The 14683-nt window shown below is 37.4% G+C and overlaps 1 long non-coding RNA gene across 1 annotated transcript in view; it reads right to left on the bottom strand.

Moving 5' to 3' along the window:
- Nucleotides 1–219: 219 nt before the first annotated feature.
- Nucleotides 220–14683, bottom strand: part of LOC127497877 (uncharacterized) — a 34425-nt gene continuing 19961 nt past the window's right edge. Inside the window, exon 4 of the long non-coding RNA XR_007925681.1 lies at nucleotides 220–1537. This is a non-coding gene — a long non-coding RNA (uncharacterized LOC127497877). The remainder of the gene's footprint in view (nucleotides 1538–14683) is intronic.

The raw sequence follows: 14683 nt of genomic DNA, 5'->3' as shown, positions 1-14683 counted from the left end.
CGGCGACCGCCATGTTTCTGAGGTATAAGAATAGAATTTATTGTTTAGAAAACTCGAGTTACGACAGTCTAATGAGTGCCATTCAGGTTTGAAAAAAATACACATTTCATAAATTAAACTGAATCAGACATGTATTTTAGATATATTTTATGTTTATTTGAAAGAATGAAAACATTTTAAAGTCCTTCATTCCTTCTTTCTCGAACAGTATGGCATTAAGTCAATATGAAATAACAGTGACATCTCAAACTTGGTCTGTTCCTCGTTTCTCTTGGTCGTATTCAGCACCTCTACACTGAAAGCTTGCACAAAATACATGGGACATTAACAGACATCCCATACGTCCCATCCCAGCAATATCAGAAGCCATTTATATTATTCAAATGATATGGGCATTTGCTTTAGATATACAGGAAGTGCCATAAATATACAAAATAGAAAACATATCCTTGATGCTTTTCAAAAATAATAAATAAGTAAAAATAACACCAGAAGCTAATATCAAGTACTGAAATATTATAAAAGAATACAAATGATCAAGTGAACTGCTGTCATTCCCAGACATAAACTGCTCTTAAACATGCACTTGTTTATATTGTTTAATCAGTATTACATAAAATCCCATCTACTCATTCCTATAAGTAACTGCCTATTGATGGGGTTAGGTTTATGAAAAAGGCAAATTTTATGATCCAAGCAAAGATTCTACTTCTAAAAGATAACAGGGTCTAATTTCAAAAGATTATTAAAAGTATGAAAACATTTCACAGCTCTTTCTTTCTTAATATGACAATAGTATCTAACTTTAACTTATCAACCCCACTGCTCTGAAGCTTTCGCAAAATGCAGAACTCCATAAAACCCTTCAAGTTTTTGCCACCTATTTACAAATATTACGTCCCGCTCAATATATTCCTTCCAGTTAGCAATATTAGTAGTCATTACTCAAGTAGTCAAGTTCATTACACTTGAAAGCTGAAAACTCAACCAAGTAAATGACATTGTGCGTATATACTTTAAATGAATGAAAACAAAGTTGTTATTGTGATGATACAAAATTTTTACACCATATGTTGCTCTTGTGCCACAGTGACAAAAAAGATTTAAAATTTTGTCTGGAAAAAACATCAACAAAAACAACTATAATACAGAGGCCAGAGGAAGATATTATGTACTGACCCTAACCCTATAACCTTATGAGTTGGTATTAACTATTTGAGTAAGCTTTTCAGATAAAGTACTCTCAAACATGCCTATTTTCTATATTGTTTAACCAGTATTACCTAAAATCCCATCCACTCTGTGCTATCACTAACTAATCACCTGCCTAATCTCTCTGTGATTTTTAGCAGCAGTGCTATAGGCTGCGTAGGCTAGTTTACAGCTGGTGCTCGTGTGCAGTGGCAGGCAGGCAAGCACAGAGGAGCGCAAGATTCAGGCTTTGCAGCTGCTGCGGCCCCCTCCACGAGCAGATGGAGCCTAGTGGGAACAAGCCGGTGATTGGGGGGAAGGAGCAGCAAAGGGGAACTCAAAATCACTAGAAGAGGGAGAAAGAGGGAAGAAGTTTGAGAGAAGAGTTTGGTTGCAGTGTTGATGGGATCAACACAAATTCAGTAATTTGGTTTGAAAGCAGTCTGTTCACCCCTAAGAAATCAAAGTATCAGACGTGATGTGTAGCCAAGTATGGTGTCCCATACTTGGAATTTGTGCTCTGCATTTCACCCATCCAAGTGCACACACACAGCAGTGAGTATTTAACACACACACACACACACACACAGTGAACACACCCGGAGCAGTGGGCAGGCATTTTTTTTTTTTTTTGCTACGGTGCCCAGGGAGCGATTGGGGGTTAGGTGTCTTGCTCAGTGGCACCTCAGTTGTGAGATGAGAGTGGAAGAGAGTGCTGTTCACTCACTCCCCCACCTACATTTTCTGCCAGTACTAAGACTCAAACCTGCAACCTTCAGGTTACAAGTCTGACTCTTTAACCATTAGGCCACAACTGAACAGTTTAATTTGTACCAAGAGTTTCTCCTGGGTTTTCAGGTCAAATCATACCAAATATATGTAGTAAACTGTATGTGTGGACTCATATTCAACATTTAAGTTACGATGAAATGCATGGACAGGACAGTTTTGAAAGGAATTTGAACATTTGCAACTCATTTGCAGCTCAAAACATTTTAATGGAAGCATTTATCCCAAGGCCATTTTCATTTTTACAATTTATTTCTATTATAAAAGTATTGCCTTATAACATCATGCTTGCAGTTTAACACAAGTGTTTATTTTATTATTCATACCACAACAAAACATGGCTTGACTCAAGGATTCCAATGGGAAAGAATTTTGTTCTAGCCCATAGGCTTCCATAGTTATGATCCAAAATGCATATTTCCTTCATATAGAGCCAACTAGTGTAGGACGGTTGTGTGACTGTGAGCCTGGGTAGCGGTGCACGATTGGGACAATCCTGCCAATTTTGGGGTCTCTATGATTTAAGGTCTTTGACGGTCATACACTTTTAGGGCAGAAAAAATGAGGGGAGGAGAAAAAAGGAGGGGGAAGAAGAAGAAGATCAGTACAAATACAATAGGGTTTCAGCATCTTCGCTGCTTGGACCCCTAATAAGTAGGTATGTTTGCACTCTAAAAAATGCTGGGTTGTTTCAACCCATGTTTGTGTCAAATATTGGTATAAACAACCCAGCATTTTTTAGAGTGTGATAATAACTTTATATGTATACTAACTACCTGTTTCATGACAAACAGCTACTATGCATAAAGCATCAGAGCTAAAATGAGAATGAGATTTGGCCTTTTTCAAAGGTTTGTAGATAATACTGATGCACCAATATTAAAATTCTGGCAGGCACTGAGAATTATGGTTAATAACATAAAATATTACTTATTTTTAACAATTTAAATATTTAAATTTAAATATTTTTGTCTAAGTAAAGTAATCATATAACAATAAAAATTGTAGGCATCATTACAGTATAAAGAAAAGTAAGGGAAATGTTAATAGTTAAATATAAAAAATGTTTAAAATAAATATTTATTAAACATTTATTTTATTACATATTTTAAATATTTAATAAATTATTTAATTATTTTATCTGTACTAAAAGTATAAAACATTTAGTTGAAATAAAGTAAAAATGAATGTCATTAAATTATTAGTGTCTTTAAAGATCAGCCTTAAGTGAGCGTTAGATGGTGGCAAATGTAACAAATAGGGGTAACGAGCGTGCATTTAATATACTGAATAATATCTAACGATACGATATCTAAAAAAAATCTCTAATAGTAGCCAATAATGGTTACTGTACTGATATATCATGCATATCTCTTGTAGACAACAGTCTATACTCAAGCTACAACAACAGAGGTTTCAGTGCACAAATGAAGGGGACTGCTGGATATTATCCTTCAGCCTGCTGTCGCAATAATAACACTAAATAGTGCTGAGTACAGTCCTCAACAGGCCAGAAATGCTGGTCTAGGAGTAAAACATACCTTGCCCTCTCTTTGAGTAAAACATACTTCATTGGCAAACTAGGGAAACAAATTCCAAAGATTCAAAGTTAGTGGGTGGCACTGCAATTTTCACACACTATGTAATATGTACTACAATCTCTCTCTCTTTCCTCTCTCTCCCCCCACATTCACAGCAAATTGAGGATGATGCAAGTGATGGTGGGTAATTAGGATTCTCTCCTCCTCTTTGTCTCGAGCGCTTGAGCGATTTAAGTCATCACCACGCAAGTGTCAGTGGGGCTGCTGCGGATCTTTGCCTCGAGCTCTTTCCTTTACAAGAGTCAGCCTCCATCTGTGCCTTTGTAGTTTCTTCATCCTGATGAGGAAAGAGGCTCCAAGGTAATTGCCTTGAATCAGTGAAATTGCATTTCTATACTTGACAAGCCTTTCTGTGAAAGAGTAACATACCGGAGACTGGGAATTCCGTTTTGGATAGAGGAAGAAAAGAGAGAAGAGAGAGATATCATTTAATTCTGCCGACAGTCAAACAATGGTGTGTCAGAAGTGATCAGAGGTTACATCCTTCTGAACCACAAGACACGGAGCCAAGGGAGAGAGATATTAACACTCGCTCAGAGATGATATTATAGCCTACTCTGACACGTAAACAGACACGCACATACAAACGCACACGCAATCTACCTCTGCATTCATCTCCCTGCAGATCACTGAAAGGCTCTCTGATGTTTTCCCTGGTCACTGTGAGGAGCCAAATCACTCAGAGTGGACTCACTGCCAAAAGAAACTGACCTGGGATCAACTTCCTATTGAATTCTGCACCTGATGGTTGAGTTGAACACCATCAGCTTAACCACTTAATAGGTATCACACACGAGCACCAACCACATAAAGTAAAAGTACTGTAGATGTTGTGAGAATAAAAAAAAAAGGATTTACATGGTAAAAGGTAGAAATATCAACAATTCACTTCTGGGTTATAATTCGACTTACAATTATAGACCAATGGATGTTACATTACTAGTATCAGCTGAAACTGAATAAGCAGATTATCTTGTTTAATTTGGTATCTAACATTTACTCAGAACCTTCAGATAAATGTAAAAAAAAAAAAAAAAATCTAAATATCATGTCTGAGCAGACAAGGGTGTTGTAACATGACTTTCCCACTGAACCCACAAAGACCAAAAATAGACTGAGATAGAGTGTAAGCCAACATTTGAATGCACACACACCAGGGTTATTATTGTTAACTAAAACCATAAAAGTAGGCAACATTTCTCGTTTTCGTTTAGTTTAAGCTGAAGCACTAAAATAACTAAAACTAAAAAAACAAAACTAAAAACTGAACAAAAACTATATTTAAAATGAAAAAAAAAAAAAAACTAAAAATGACAAAAAACTATTTTTAAATGTAAAATTTAAAACAAAATATTTGAAAATTAAAATTATAAAAATAAAATCTAATTCTAAATATTAACAAAAACTATAATAGTATATCAATGATACTAAAACAACACTCACAGACAAACATATTCTGTTAAAGGCACGGTAGGCATTTGTTCCAGTAAACATTTTTTGTTTTGCTGGTTGAAAGTTTCATCACATCCTGATAGCAATCACTAAGTGGTCTAAATGTATTTACATATTTTTTATTTTATATATATATATATATATATATATATATATATATATATATGAAGAGTTTGGTTCCAAAACGCGATAAACGGCATTTTTATAAAAATTGAGTTTCCGCCAAAATGAGTATTGTATCTGGTGGGTATTGAAAAGTCATTTATTAATTTTGCGCAAAATGCGATTTCCGTCGTGTTATTCTGTCATGTTTTCTCCCTTTCTTTCCAAAACGCGACAAACGTCAGTCTTCTTTCTCTGCAGAATGCGATATATCCGCTCAACCAATCACAGCGCACCATTCCACGCATTGTAAACAGTAATGGCGGCGCTCTGAATACACCTGGCATCCTAGTTTTCCTTATCTGCTTTGTACTTTGTGATCAACAAAAACAGAAAAATGAATAATTTTGACGGCATTGATAATCCTGTGGTGGTTTCTGCGGTGGGGAAGAAACGCAAGTCATCGAAATGTAATCATTTTACGTGAGGAGATTAAGAAGATGAGGCACTCGAGTCGGGAGGAGGAAAAATGCCGGCTGTTGCTTGTTCCACGACAGCATCACATTTCTGTCACGGTCCCCAAAACTGAATCATGAACAGTTTTTAAAAGCCGTTTTTAATACCAATGTACTCTGTAAATGTGTTTATTTTAACCGTGCGGTGGCGCCAGATACTCTTTAATCGGTAATGACAAACAGAGACATAATTAATTTATAACATTAACAAGATGACTCGTTGAATTCATTTTGGGAGCGATGACTGAATGTATTTTTATTCAAATGCCTGTATATAAGATTAGTATTGACAAAGTTCAGAGCCTGTCATATATGTGAATCAACTTACTTTGTTGTGTATTTTCAATATGAAAAATAACTTATGTTGATGGATTAATTGCATTTTGAAAAAAAAAAAAAAAAAAAACGTGTCATGGATTTATTTCATTTTGGGGAAAAAATTATCAGTTTTCATAATAAACCTTTGAAAATCAAAATCTAGAATTGAATTTTTTATGTTTTTATAACCAAAAGATGCTATGTGAAAGTTTGAACCAGAAAATAGTGGTTTTCATCTTGCCACTTTCTTAGTAAAGAAAATTTTTACTCAATTTTTACTCAAATTAATCAAAATGGATTTATAGCGTTTTGGAACCAAACTCTTCATATATATCATCTGCAGACCATAAAATGTTCATCCAATCATTGGTTCGAATGCTATGCAGAGTTAGGCCCCGTTTACACTAGTGCATTTTCATTTTAAAATGCATAAGTTTTGCTACGGTTACGCCTGTCATTTACACCATGCTATCGTTTTTGAACCTCGAAAACGGAGACTTCCGAAAACGCTGCAGAGCCTGTTTTAGTTTGAAAATGCCGGGGTTGCGTTTCAGTATAAGCGGACCATTTTTAGCAGCCATTGTGCAGTTAAACTCTGCATTTTTTTAATACTGCAGCTGCCTACATGTAAACTGTTTACACTTGTATACGCATACCCAGTGTGCATGAACGGTCATGTGACGTGTTTTCGGTCGTGTAGTGTAGACGGAGATCGTTTCTGAAATGCTATGGAAGCGCCAGTGTAGACAAGGATCGTTTTCATTTTAAAACGCCGTTTTAAGACCAAAACGCACTAGTGTAAATGGGGCCTTAGACAGACATCAGTCAAAAGCACTGCAATCAAAACAGCAGCCACCTCATACAGTTCCTCCTGAACCAAAACAACAAGCTTATGCTCACCATATGTCATAACTACTGTAATTTGGAAGAGATGGAAACCCGTGATGTTATACTCTGAGCCGTTCATGACTCAAATGTATGTGTTTCAATTGCAATACTATCAACGCAGAAATTAATCTGCAGCAGTCAGGTGGTACAGGTCAGAGCTCTTTAAGTTGATTATGTTCATTATTACTGCAATGTTATGTGCTTTGAGACATGAGGTAGTTTAACGCTGTCTCTCGTGACACTTTTGTTTGCTCCCTGCTGTAAGCATTTGTGTGTTTTTGAAGGAGGAGGGCTTTGGAGAGCACTCTAAAGGGAGAGTGGGATCTTATGCTTTCAAAGCTAGCTCGCTATTTCCAGCCTCTCTGAAAATTGCCTACCCTACCTTTAATGTTTTTTTTTTTTTTTAATTGCTAGTCGATGTTTTATGTATGATTGTATTTTTTTTTTTTTTTCAGCTTGTTTGCTGTTTTACAATAACATTTTTTTTCTCATTTTATCCTTTTTTAATTAAAATGCTTAAAATAAAATGGGCTGGAATTTGGGGAAAGGGTTGATGGGGATTGGAAACTGATGTTCTACAGTATTACATCCCAACCCACCTGTTACAATTCACCCTGGTAGTAGGGTTGGTTGTAACAACAGCACATTAATTAACACAGTCTGAGAATATGTTGTAGATTTCAAAACAACTTTAACTTGTAGCGCATAAATGTGGGTAAAGTGCATCAAAATGAGAGATAAATAGTGCAAAACAACACAACAAGTTACAGATGTTAAAGCAGTAAGTTTTGCAACCATTGCCACTCACCCCTAAATCAACAACAAAGGGCAAACTCCTAAACATTGAAGTTGTCATTTTGGCCTAACAGCATTATTTGAATGTTCTCTTATTGGCTGTTGCCCCACCTAATAGAAAGGCTGAATACCGTCTGTTCAGTCAAGCTGTCAACCCTTAGCACAAATAAAAAGACCCAGGGCAAACAAAAATACTGGTATTAGAAAAAAGGCCATAATGGCTGCAATCAAAATACAAGACTAAATTTCAATAAAAAGTCAAATCAGTCATCATACTCGCAAAACCAAATTTAAATCTAGAGAAACTTTCCTAAACATGTGATTGTCAGATTTCCAGTTTTCCAAATAGCAGCATAGCCTACCTGGCAACGTCTCTGACAAGCAGATGGGTTCAGAATTATATTTCATTAAAACACAAACAGACCAGAGGGTGCCCCCACGATGCTTTTCCCATGGCACGTGTGTCTTGGCTACACGACAGGAACAGGGTTTCACAAAGAGTAGATTTCTATATCAGGATTTCTAGTGGATGTATTCCCTACCGCAATTAGAGCAGAGTCTACGGGTAACAGTCTGTGACCCCATGTCTGACCTATCGTTTGGATGATCTCCATCAAGGTCCAAATGGCCAGCAGCTCAAGCGTGCACTGACCAGCATGTACTTCGGCTACCAGCTGAAAAGTCACCTATCACTTGCAGGACTGCGGTCTGGTGACAGAGGGACTACATTAATCTTATTTGTCATAAGCAGTCTCCTGGGAGAGGAACGAGCCAGCCTGGGACTCAGCAAAGCCTCTTTATCTCACACAATCATGAAAACAGACCCAAACACATACACACACACACACACACACACACACACAGCCCTATCTCTGGCTGGCAGTCTGGAGCTCTAATTAGATGTGATAGTTAAAGAGACTGAAAATGGGGACAAAAGCCACATTATGCAAATGGTGTTTGATTTTTGCCCATTCTCTCCTCCGTCTCTCGCTTTCTTTCGCTCTCTGCCTCTTTTTCTCTGCTCCTTTTTCGCACTGTGTACCCAACTTGTGAAAGGAAGGAGGAAAAAGAGAAAGGGAGAATTTTGTGCCGTGCTGGCCTCAGTGTGTGCCCTTCCATGTGTGAAGACTCAGCTGAGTAGGTCCGATAATTGGACACTTTGGCTGGAGATAGTTTCATAATGGAGAGGCTTGTCATTGTACTGTATGAGAGTGTGTTTGTGAGTATGTGTGGGTGCAAGAGGCTTTTTAAGCATAAGACACAGGAGATTTTACTGAACGGGTTCAGCAAAATCATGCTGCAAAAAACATGAGGTATGGGGGACTGTGGGTTCTGATAAAAATGCAGCGTAACAAGAGAGAAATGCTTCGCATAACACTATAAAACATGGCACTTGCATCTGCACTTTAAGAGTGATAAGTCATTTTGACCTATTTTACATTGTATTTTGTGCATTATTTTTGTGCATATACATACAACATGTACTGTATGTGTATACACACACACACACACACAAACACACACACACACACACATCCTTGTTTATACAACTTTGTGGGGTCCAAATGACCCCACTACGATAGTAAGATGAGGAATTTATGACTTTTTTGGGGTCCTTTGGGGATCTTATAACATTATACATTAATATTACATTTATTTTATATGAATTATTATGTCATGGGAAATAATAATAAAAACAATTATTATGATTAATTTTTTATGATTAATTATTATATATATACACACACAGTATATATATTGCAAAAACCTCTAAGTGCCATCTGAAATTTTCTTATAAAATGATCATTTTTATCAGGCTCCTATGTTTGTGTTCAGTTATTTCACTTTAATGGCAATGAAAAGGACTTATTGATTGCCATTAAAGTGAAATTACTGAACCTAAACATAGGAGCCTGATAAAAACGCTCATTTTTGAAAAAAATTTCAGCTGGCACTTTGAGGCTTTTGCATCTAAAGTCTTCATATTTATATATATATATATATATATATATATATATAAAATGTCATAGAATAAAGTTGTATGACATTTTCTCTAAATAAATTTACTTAAAAACATGGCCTTGCCCCCTTTGTTGTGTGCTCTCGGGGGTAAGGTTTATGTCAATTTTAGGGTTAGTGATGTCATTAACCTGGGAAGAAGCTCGTTGTAGTCCCTACCAGTCATTTGTTGTAGTCCTCAAACAGCAAATTCTTTAAAAGAAAATATCTCCCTTTGCATTGAACTTTGAGCATGATGTTATTTATGCTCTAACAGCAACATTACACACTAACTAAAGTTAAAAAAAGTGAAATCATAATCAACCACCCCTTTAAAAAAAGCCCCCAATATCGGTACCAACAACCAATATGGTACCGATATATTGCACTGAAACTTCATGACATCATCCACACTACTATGCTAATGAGACCCATGAAAATGTCTTTTATTTACTCTTCAGAACAAGCTTTGGGTACGTCCCTATCGCCCTCTGCGTTTGACCTATTAAAGCTCACCAGTGCAGAAAGCAGATTATACGTGCACCGCTCCATTGTTTCTCCTTATATGAATGAATCAGGCCGGCCACTGTGAATGGCTGAGCACAATGTACTAACGTACTCCAGACAATGACCATATAATTAACAGATCATGATGGGGGGAAAAAGACAGAGAGGAAAGTAGAGGGGAGGGAAACGAGGCATTTGAAAATAGACATGACTTGGCAGGGAACTCTAACCCTGCAGACAAAGAGTACAAGGTCAAATGAATTAAACTGATTAGCATGTTTATTCTGAATCCATTCCCCCAAGTGCAAGACCCTTTCTCACCCAACAAAACCAACCATCCTGCACTCACTGATGGAAGATAATCAGCCCCAGAGTTGAAGGGAAGAAAGCTATTTACGAGTATATAGAGAGAAAGATCTCTCTAATATCCAAGAACTGTGCACCAATGATCCTACAGATGAATCTGTGTGTGTGTGTGTGTGTGTGTGTGTGTGTGTGTGTGTGTGTGTGTGTGTGTGTGTGTGTGTGTGTTTGTATGTGTAATTGTGAAGTTTATCGTCTCTCTGTTGGAGTCTGAGAGCAGGGCCTTCTTTGCTCTTAAGCACTAAGTCTGGAAGAGATAATTAGTTCATCTGACTTTATTCAGCAAACTGGCAGACGGTCTATGAGTTGGCATAGCAGCACTGCCTTATTACACAGAAGACACAGAAGTAATATTACTAATAGTGGTAGCTGCATGAATTAAAAAAAGTATTAAAAAAAAGAAAAGAAAATCACTTTAACTTTAAAACAAAGTCAAATAAACATTTCAAATGATGACTATGACCAAATTCCGTAAAGCAGGCATTTCTGGTTAGTGCTTTACCAATACAAAACATGTAACACTGTATCTATAACTCTTAACTGTATATCAAACTTCATATGCCTTGATTGGGTGAGATTGTGTTGCATCATGTGGGTTTTTCACTGTCAGTGTGGAAAGACAAATTACTTGAGGCTGAAAATTTGCTGCATGGCTAAAACACAGTGTAAGAACATGCTTGTACTATCTTATGCTAAGAACGATAATGTATCAAACACTGGACAGATTAAATGTATTCGTTCCTCTGCTTTTGTCCATGATGTCACAAAAAATTTAGAGACAAATAGCAAGAATACAATGACAATGCCTTAAAGATTCACTAAATACTTGCAAATCAATCCCTGTGTCTCATCTCTATCTCTCTGTGGTCCTCTCTAGTTGAGAAATATGGTGAAAAAAAAAAAAAATCTCATTATCCTCTAAGTGTGTGATGGAGACTATAAGTGTAGTGAGGTAGACATCAGATGGAGAAGAATGAGGCAGCTGAGCTCTCCTCCACAGATAACCCCTCTCTGAGATTGATAGCAGGACAGACTTGATGCCATATTGGTGTGGACTGGCTTTGTGATGTTTATCTCGAGGGAGAGAATCATCACATCAAGGTTAACACAAGATGAACAGTTTATGGGCAGTAAAGACAAACCCTGAGTTCAGCTGCAGTTGTGGCAGAGCTCAGCACACTTGTGTGTGAGGATTACAGCCAAAGACTCTGATCTGAAATCAATCCCTGAGCTCTGAGAAACTCTGTCACAACAGTCACAGATGTAAATACTGTATGTGCACAGTGGAATCAACTAAATATGTTGAACTTATTGACTTCAGCCTTCTAACAACACTAAGCCGGACCACAAAAGAATCTATGCCTGCAAATTTCCCAACATTCAAATGTTCTTTACTAACATCGCTCTACGCATCTTTTTGCATGCTTGTTTATTAAAGGGGTCCTTAATTATGATTTCACTTTTTTAACTTTAGTTAGTGTGTAATGTTGCTGTTTGAGCATAAACAACATCTGCAAAGATATGACGCTCAAAGTTCAATGCAAAGGGAGATATTTACTTTAACAGAAATCGCTTTTTAAGGACTACAACAAACGGCTGGTAGGGACTACAACAAGCTTCTTACCGGGTTGGTGACATCACAAACCCCAAAATTTACATTAACCCTACCTCTGAGAACACACAACAAAGAGGGCGAGGCCATGTTGGGCTGCTTTAGGGAAGAGGAAGAGTTGTTCAAGTAGAGTGTTGTTGCCATGCTGTCTTTTTACGCCGGACTGCTTCAAAAACGAGGGTCCATTCAAAGCTGGATTTGCACAAAAGATTAACATGACGGCACATGCTAGTCGACGAGGTGAATCAACTACATAAATTTATCCACTAACCATTCAGAAACGTCCAGATGCATTCTAAATGTTGTAACTTCTTCCTGAGTCTCTCCATCAGTGTCCGCTTTCAGTTTGAACAACGTAAGGCTGAACAACGTTACTGACAAATGTCATTTTGGCTGCGTGAGATTCTCCAGCTTTGTTGTTGTTGAGCAACTGAAGCGCAAGCTGTTAAAGCCCTGCCCTCTTCTGGAAAGTGGGCCGGGAGCAGCAGCTCATTTGCATTTAAAGCGACACAAACAAAAACGGCGTGTTTGTCCTCACGACCAAATTTGACAAGCTTTAATAAATTATCTGTGGGGTATTTTGAGATGAAACGTCACAGACATATTCTGGGAACACCAGAGACTTATATTACATCTTGTGAAAAGGGGCATAATAGGTTCCCTTTAAATACTTGACTATGCTGATTTTTTTTTTTCCCAGTTCTTTAAGATTGTTGTTTGTCAGATTGTATGACATGACTCCAGAAAGATCTTGGATAAAATCCAAGACAGAATGCATCAACTGTATCATATTCTGAAGTCTATGAAAATGTAAACAATGGCGCACAAAAAAAAATTGTTTCTATTATATTATATTATATTATTCCATCTGGACATACCAATGTAAGTATCAAAATGTGATATGGCATACAATTAGGCCTGGACTGCGTTTCGCAAAAGCACTGTGAACCCAAGTTGATCGCGAACACCATTGCCACCCATGTTCTATACAATGAACTTAGCTCACAATGCTTCTGGGAAACACAGCCCTGGTAACTAAAAGGAAGTTTGATTCATGCAAGAGGTGATCCATGAGTTATCGCCGCTGTGCCCTTGAGCAAGACACTTAACCTCAGCTTGCTCCAGTGGGATTGTTCCTGTAATGTATGTCGCTCTTAAAGCACCTGCTAAATGACTACTTACTATCATGAACGTTACAACCACAGAGTTTTGTGTCATAGTGACATAAGCCTATGTATGTGTGTGTGACACAAAGGCCATTACACTCAAAGAGGCTTTAATTCAGAGGCCAGGGCTTTCTGACTGTTGTGCTGTGGTGAGACACTGCCCTCATAAACATTTCATGTTTGGACTGGGATCGCATGCTGAGTTTATCACTCCGCGATTCCCTTGATGAATGATTGGCTTGATTAAAGCAAGACTATGATGAACAAACAGAGGTGCTGTTCAGAGCGTTGTTTACGTGCACACTGTGAATCTGGATGGCGAAATCAGTCAAGATAATGAACAGAAATACACTGGGCTGATAATTAAATGCTAAGACAGACTCAACGCAGCCACATCTTCCCGTATTTCAAACGTTCTGCGTCTCCCAGCCTGGATATTTTCTTTTTAATCATCAGTGAATCACAAGAGCTTTTTGGGAATGTACAAGATTTCGAAACAGATTAAATATGAATTAGTTGAGGCAATTAATCAAAATTATAAACATCTGTGTACATCTTATAAACCCATTTAACCTTGATAAGGTTTTAAAAGGTGTGTTATAATTAGATGCGCCGAGTGTCATTACTCGGTTTAGAGGTGCGGTGTAAAAGTTGGGCTCTTATCAGCAGAGCGAATGATTAAATGGGCTCTTGAAGGATCATATGAATCTTCTGTCTGTTAGGGCGTGGTTATCTAACAGCCTCCCATAGCGCACCAGCATGCTTGTGAACACCTTTATTCCAGATGGTGCGGGGTGACACACACACACACACACACACGTTTGTTTTTGTGAATTGTGGGGACATTCCATAGGCGTAATGGTTTTTATACTGTACAAACCGTATTTTCTATCCCCCTACACTACCCCTACCCCTAAACCTACCTATCACAGGAAACTTACATTTTTAATTTCTCAAAAAAACTTTTTATAATTGCACACACACACACACACACACACACACACACACACACACACACACACACACACACACACACACACACAGAACTATTTGTTCCATTCACTGTGCATTGCTCAATAAAGAAAGATAATTGTGGAGCTTTGACAGATGTTAAGTAATTATTACAGATGGACATGAATGGAATTTCATTACATGGTGATGCTTCCTCAAATACCACAACAAAACCTGTGCAACAACATCTCAAGCAATGACCTTAAATGCAATTAAATCTGTCAACATATCATCAGCTTCCTATATTTTAGTCATTCATTATTTATATTAGAACAACCTCAGGCCAGCGAACATATTCAAAGTACACAGTCAAATAGCATGGCAAATATCATACTGTTTCTAGTATAAATGTTGTGACAGAAATTAGTGTGTAAG

This window comes from Ctenopharyngodon idella, chromosome 16 (assembly GCF_019924925.1).
Source record: "Ctenopharyngodon idella isolate HZGC_01 chromosome 16, HZGC01, whole genome shotgun sequence".
In the NCBI taxonomy this organism is placed as follows: domain Eukaryota; kingdom Metazoa; phylum Chordata; class Actinopteri; order Cypriniformes; family Xenocyprididae; genus Ctenopharyngodon; species Ctenopharyngodon idella.
The sequence above is the reverse complement of the archived record's forward strand: the minus strand, read 5'-3'. Positions and strand labels throughout refer to the sequence as shown.